Source organism: Nomia melanderi, unplaced genomic scaffold (genome assembly GCF_051020985.1).
Source record: "Nomia melanderi isolate GNS246 unplaced genomic scaffold, iyNomMela1 scaffold0419, whole genome shotgun sequence".
NCBI lineage: Eukaryota > Metazoa > Arthropoda > Insecta > Hymenoptera > Halictidae > Nomia > Nomia melanderi.
The window spans coordinates 25,001-32,500 of NW_027475534.1; the positions used below are offsets into that span (position 1 = coordinate 25,001).

The 7,500-nt window shown below is 50.2% G+C and overlaps 1 non-coding gene across 1 annotated transcript; it reads right to left on the reverse strand.

Annotated features, from left to right (window-relative positions):
• Positions 1-475: 475 nt before the first annotated feature.
• LOC143176209 (5.8S ribosomal RNA) lies at positions 476-630 on the reverse strand. The gene has a single exon (XR_013000792.1). It is a non-coding gene; the product is annotated as a 5.8S ribosomal RNA (ribosomal RNA).
• Positions 631-7,500: the final 6,870 nt, after the last annotated feature.

The following is a 7,500-nucleotide window of genomic DNA, read 5'->3' on the forward strand; positions in this document are numbered from 1 at the left end:
ATAAAACGTGTGTAGTCTCTCTCTCTCGACTTCTTAATATTTTCTTTCACCTCTGACGCATCATTTCAGGTGACGTCGGGAGGCGGGAAAAAAAATTTTTCTAAACACACGAAACCGTTCATCTCACGAACAGCCGAAAAAGTTGTCGCTCAGATCCATATCGCAGTGGAGCGGTATCCGCGGGCGGTCGTAATTGAACGACGCACGACGCCGCGAACACTCACGCGAGTCCATACAAACGATTCCGATCGTTTTGCAACAACTAGAACGTACACTGTCCGTGAAATTCACAGAATTTTCGCGTGTCCGCGACAAACGCCGACGAGACACCCATCGTTCGCTCGTACGTAGCATCCTTCTCTTAACCCGACTCAGAGACGTTCTTTGCGCCCTTCGGTAAAAAAACGTTCGATCCGAAGAGGTGAACGACGGCGGGGATTTGACAGAGCTACGCAAGCAGTGTATGGTACGTAAACGACCCTCAGCCAGGCGTGGTCCAGGAATTGTATCCGTGGACCGCAATGTGCGTTCGAAATGTCGATGTTCATGTGTCCTGCAGTTCACACGTTGACGCGCAATTAGCTGCGTTCTTCATCGACCCACGAGCCAAGTGATCCACCGTTCAGGGTAATCGTATAAATTTTATATTTCACATATATAATTTTATTCTCACTTGTTCGACCTAATATCTCTCTTCTTTCAAAGAGAAGATAAAAGTTGATACCTGAATCTCCGACCAGCGCGCGAAGGAGATTCAGGCGTCGCCTTGGAGACGACACCGAAGCCTTTCGAGACGAAAAACGTTCAAGTAATATGTATATATTTCTCGACGTTCCGGGCGTATAGTGCATTCAAAAACCCGCGAAAGACGCAGAAACTCGCACGCGTGGAAACGACGGGGATATATTTTGTATCCTACCCGATACTGAATCCATCGCGTGCAGTCGACCCTCGCGTTCTTCCGATCAGACGCATCTATTGTTGCGCGCATGTTTTCGCGTCGCATCGCGCGAAACGTTGCACGAATCGTACCGATCGATCGATTGAAAGCAAATAATGAAAAAAGACTTCACAGCTGGCTCTTTGCCGGTCATTCGTCCCATGTTATCTCTTGCCGCGAAATTGGCGCGCAAGAGTTGGGTGTCAGACGCGCGGCTTTAAAACGAGCTTCACGGCCGGTCCCTTCGTTACCGCTTTCGTTCTTTCTCTCGGAACGACCATGAACGAACACGACGAGCGACGCTACGGCATACACACGTCCACGGATTCGATTAAAAAAACAGACTTCACAGCTGGCTCTTTGCCGGTCATTCGTCCCATATTATCTCTTGCCGCGAAATTGGCGCGCAAGAGTTGGGTGTCAGACGCACGGCTTTAAAACGAGCTTCACGGCCGGTCCTCTCAATTCCGTGTACGGTACACGCAAGATGCGGGTTCCACTTCCAGACTACCCGGTCCCTTCTCTCTACGAGAATCGATAGTAGAAGAACGGCTCGAAAACGCGTCTCAGAGACTAGGGGAAAAGAAGCGGTATGCGAGCGAAACGAAAACGCATTATGGAAACGTCGCGAAACAATGTTCGACGGTTGCTCGGTTCCAATCGTGCGGCCGTTTCAATTTCTCGTGCGCTTCACCGTCCCTCCGTAACTCTGGCCGATCGCGTATACCGAAGAGCCGACACGCGCAAAAACCACAGGCATTGTATACTGTATATATATATGTTACAGTCACAGCCTTCGCGCGTTTTACTCTCCGACGCGGGGTTTCCACGACGAAAGAGAGACAGTTTCGTGGCGGGTGACTCGGCCGAATCGCTACGACGGGTATTTCTATTATAGAACGAATCATCGCCACCCTTTACCAGTGCCCGACGAAGGAATCACAAGGTCATCTGGAGTTTACAATGCCAGCGACGGTAATTCCAACGAAGACCCGATAAGTCAACTCATCGTTCTATTTCTCCCCGTACAGAAAAGCGAATCGACGCTAACGCACCTCGCGCAAGCACGAACGTTCTCTTCGCGTGGATCATCCCATCGTCGAAAGATGTAAAGACGCATTGGAGATCGTGGTCTCTGGCGGGCTCATTGCACGCCCCACTGCATATCTTTCCTCGAATCGAGAATGATTCGTCCACTAAGGCTGCGAAACTACGCGTCGAGGAAACTAGGGGAAAGAAGCGGGATGCGAGCGAAACGACAATACATTATGGAAACGTCGCGAAACAATGTTCGGCGGTTGCTCGTTTCCTCCTGCGGACGTTTCATTGCTCGGGCGCTTCACGTCCCTCCGTAACCTTCGCGCGATCGCGTGCCCCGGAGAGCCGGCAACCGGTGAACCACAGGCGTATAAACTATAGTCTTCTATAGCAAGCCTTCGGCGGTTACTCTCCGACGCGGGGATTCCACGACGAGAGAGAATTTCGTGGCGGGTGACATCGGTCGAAACGCTACGACGGGTATTTCTATTATAGAACGAATCATCGCCACCCTTTACCAGTGCCCGACGAAGGAATCACAAGGTCATCTGGAGTTTACAATGCCAGCGACGGTAATTCCAACGAAGACCCGATAAGTCAACTCATCGTTCTATTTCTCCCCGTACAGACAAGCGAATCAACGCTATCGCACCTCACGCATGCACGAACGTTCTCTTCGCGTGAATCGTCCCATCGTCGAAAGATATAGCCGCTTGGAGATCGTGGCCCATCAAGTTCTTCCGTAACTCCTGCGCGATCGCGTACCCCGGAGAGCAGGCAACCGGTGAACCACAGGCGTATAAACTATAGTCTTCTATAGCAAGCCTTCGCGTTTACTCTACGACGCGGGGATTCCACGACGAGAGAGATTTTCGTGGCGGGTGACACGGCCGAATCGCTACGACGGGTATTTCTATTATAGAACGAATCATCGCCACCCTTTACCAGTGCCCGACGAAGGAATCACAAGGTCATCTGGAGTTTACAATGCCAGCGACGGTAATTCCAACGAAGACCCGATAAGTCAACTCATCGTTCTATTTCTCCCCGTACAGAAAAGCGAATCGGCGCTATCGCACCTCACGCAAGCAGGAATGATCTCTTCGCGTGGATCGTCCCATCGTCGAAAGATGTAAGACGTACAGAAATCGTGGTCCATCACGATTATTCGTAACTCTCCGAGTCGCGTATCTGAGAGTAGGACAAACGGAGAACCACAGGCATAAATAATACTATATGTTTCTTATATAGTTAGCCTTCGCGTTTTACTCTCCGACATGGGGATTCCACGACGAGAGAGAGTTTCGTGGCGGGTGTCTCGGCCGAATCGCTACGACGGGTATTTCTATTATAGAACGAATCATCGCCACCCTTTACCAGTGCCCGACGAAGGAATCACAAGGTCATCTGGAGTTTACAATGCCAGCGACGGTAATTCCAACGAAGACCCGATAAGTCAACTCATCGTTCTATTTCTCCCCGTACAGAAAAGCGAATCGACGCTATCGCACCTCGCGCGAGCACGTAACTACTCTTCGCGTGGATCGTCCCATCGTCGAAAGATGTAAGACGCACGGAAATCGTGGCCCATCAACGTTTTTTTGTAACTCTGCCGATCGCGTATCACAGAGCCGAGACGCACATACCACAGGCGTATAATACCGTTTTCTTTCGTATGGTAAGCCTTCGCGTTTACTCTTCGGCGCGGGGTTTCCACGTCGAGAGAGACATTCGTGGCGGGTGACATCGGTCGAAACGCTACGACGGGTATTACTATTATAGAACGAATCATCGCCACCCTTTACCAGTGCCCGACGAAGGAATCACAAGGTCATCTGGAGTTTACAATGCCAGCGACGGTAATTCCAACGAAGACCCGATAAGTCAACTCAACGTTCTATTTCTCCCCGTACAGAAAAGCGAATCGACGCTGTTGCACCTCACGCAAGCACGAACGTTCTCTTCGCGTGGATCGTCCCATCGTCGAAAGATGTAAGACGCACGGAAATCGTGGCACATCACGTGTTTTCGGAACTCTGTCGACCGCGTATCTCAGAGACGACGCGCGCGAACCACTGGCATATACTATTATATATCGCGTTTTACCCTCCGACGCGGGGATTCCACGACGAGAGAGAGTTTCGTGAGCGGGTTGACTCGGAAGAAACGCTACGACGGGTATTTCTATTATAGAACGCATCATCGCCACCCTTTACCAGTGCCCGACGAAGGAATCACAAGGTCATCTGGAGTTTACAATGCCAGCGACGGTAATTCCAACGAAGACCCGATAAGTCAACTCAACGTTCTATTTCTCCCCGTACAGAAAAGCGAATCGACGCAATCGCACCATACGCGTGCACGTAAACAACTCTTCGCGTGGATCGTCCCATCGTCGAGAGACGTAAGTTTTCATAGTATGAATTCGCGTTTTACTCTCCGACGCGGGGATTCCACGACGAGAGAGAGTTTCGTGAGCGGGTTGACTCGGAAGAAACGCTACGACGGGTATTTCTATTATAGAACGCATCATCGCCACCCTTTACCAGTGCCCGACGAAGGAATCACAAGGTCATCTGGAGTTTACAATGCCAGCGACGGTAATTCCAACGAAGACCCGATAAGTCAACTCAACGTTCTATTTCTCCCCGTACAGAAAAGCGAATCGACGCAATCGCACCATACGCGTGCACGTAAACAACTCTTCGCGTGGATCGTCCCATCGTCGAGAGACGTAAGTTTTCATAGTATGAATTCGCGTTTTACTCTCCGACGCGGGGATTCCACGACGAGAGAGAGTTTCGTGAGCGGGTTGACTCGGAAGAAACGCTACGACGGGTATTTCTATTATAGAACGCATCATCGCCACCCTTTACCAGTGCCCGACGAAGGAATCACAAGGTCATCTGGAGTTTACAATGCCAGCGACGGTAATTCCAACGAAGACCCGATAAGTCAACTCAACGTTCTATTACTCCCCGTACAGAAAAGCGAATCGACGCAATCGCACCATACGCGTGCACGTAACAACTCTTCGCGTGGATCGTCCCATCGTCGAGAGACGTAAGTTTCATAGTAAGCCTTCGGCGTTTTACTCTCCGACGCGGGGATTCCACGACGAGAGAGAGAGTTTCGTGAGCGGGTTGACTCGGAAGAAACGCTACGACGGGTATTTCTATTATAGAACGCATCATCGCCACCCTTTACCAGTGCCCGACGAAGGAATCACAAGGTCATCTGGAGTTTACAATGCCAGCGACGGTAATTCCAACGAAGACCCGATAAGTCAACTCAACGTTCTATTTCTCCCCGTACAGAAAAGCGAATCGACGCAATCGCACCATACGCGTACACGTAAACAACTCTTCGCGTGGATCGTCCCATCGTCGAGAGACGTAAGTTTTCATAGTATGAATTCGCGTTTTACTCTCCGACGCGGGGATTCCACGACGAGAGAGAGTTTCGTGAGCGGGTTGACTCGGAAGAAACGCTACGACGGGTATTTCTATTATAGAACGCATCATCGCCACCCTTTACCAGTGCCCGACGAAGGAATCACAAGGTCATCTGGAGTTTACAATGCCAGCGACGGTAATTCCAACGAAGACCCGATAAGTCAACTCAACGTTCTATTTCTCCCCGTACAGAAAAGCGAATCGACGCAATCGCACCATACGCGTGCACGTAAACAACTCTTCGCGTGGATCGTCCCATCGTCGAGAGACGTAAGTTTTCATAGTATGAATTCGCGTTTTACTCTCCGACGCGGGGATTCCACGACGAGAGAGAGTTTCGTGAGCGGGTTGACTCGGAAGAAACGCTACGACGGGTATTTCTATTATAGAACGCATCATCGCCACCCTTTACCAGTGCCCGACGAAGGAATCACAAGGTCATCTGGAGTTTACAATGCCAGCGACGGTAATTCCAACGAAGACCCGATAAGTCAACTCAACGTTCTATTACTCCCCGTACAGAAAAGCGAATCGACGCAATCGCACCATACGCGTGCACGTAACAACTCTTCGCGTGGATCGTCCCATCGTCGAGAGACGTAAGTTTCCATACTATGAATTCGCGTTTTACTCTCCGACGCGGGGATTCCACGACGAGAGAGTGTTTCGTGAGCGGGTTGACTCGGAAGAAACGCTACGACGGGTATTTCTATTATAGAACGCATCATCGCCACCCTTTACCAGTGCCCGACGAAGGAATCACAAGGTCATCTGGAGTTTACAATGCCAGCGACGGTAATTCCAACGAAGACCCGATAAGTCAACTCAACGTTCTATTGCTCCCCGTACAGAAAAGCGAATCGACGCAATCGCACCATACGCGTGCACGTAACAACTCTTCGCGTGGATCGTCCCATCGTCGAGAGACGTAAGTTTCATAAGTAAGCCTTCGGCGTTTTATTCTCCGACGCGGGGATTCCACGACGAGAGAGTGTTTCGTGGCGGGTGACTAGGCCGAAACGCTACGACGGGTATTTCTATTATAGAACGAATCATCGCCACCCTTTACCAGTGCCCGACGAAGGAATCACAAGGTCATCTGGAGTTTACAATGCCAGCGACGGTAATTCCAACGAAGACCCGATAAGTCAGCTCATCGTTCTATTTCTCCCCGTACAGAAAGGCGAATCGACGCTATCGCACCTCGCGCGAGCACGTAACAACTCTTCGCGTGGATCGTCCCATCGTCGAGAGACGTAAGACGCACGGAAATCGTGGTTCATCGCGTCTTTTCCTACTCTCTTGAATCGCAATTTCGTATAGAGCCTACACACGCGAACCACCGGCATATACTATTTCTTCTCTCATAGTAAGCCTTCGCGCGTTTTACTCTCCGATGCGGGGATTCCACGACGAGAGAGTGTTTCGTGGCGGGTGTCTCGGCCGAATCGCTACGACGGGTATTTCTATTATAGAACGAATCATCGCCACCCTTTACCAGTGCCCGACGAAGGAATCACAAGGTCATCTGGAGTTTACAATGCCAGCGACGGTAATTCCAACGAAGACCCGATAAGTCAACTCATCGTTCTATTTCTCCCCGTACAGAAAAGCGAATCGACGCTATCGCACCTCGCGCGAGCACGAAACAACTCTTCGCGTGGATCGTCCCATCGTCGAAAGATGTAAGACGCACGGAAATCGTGGTTCGGCGGGCTCTATGCGCCTTGTTCAAAGTAAAAAAAAAAAATTTCGACGGACGGGAGAAGTGTATTTCTCCGCGCGTAAGCCGTTCGAAATTTCCGACGGACGGGAGATGAACTCTCCGCGCGTAAGCCGTCTAGTCATACAGCAGAGCAGGTATCGAGATACCTCTCTGTGCATGATCGTTCAAGTATTTTTCACGAGGAAGCGTTGTTGCACGTTTATCGCTCCTTCCTCCTCTGTATATATAATATTATTTCTCTTGTGTATCGAGTGTGTGCAGAAATTGAACTCGTACACTTATATATATATATGTATGTATCTTTCGCTCCTTTTTATATTATCTTTCGCTCCACTCTTTAT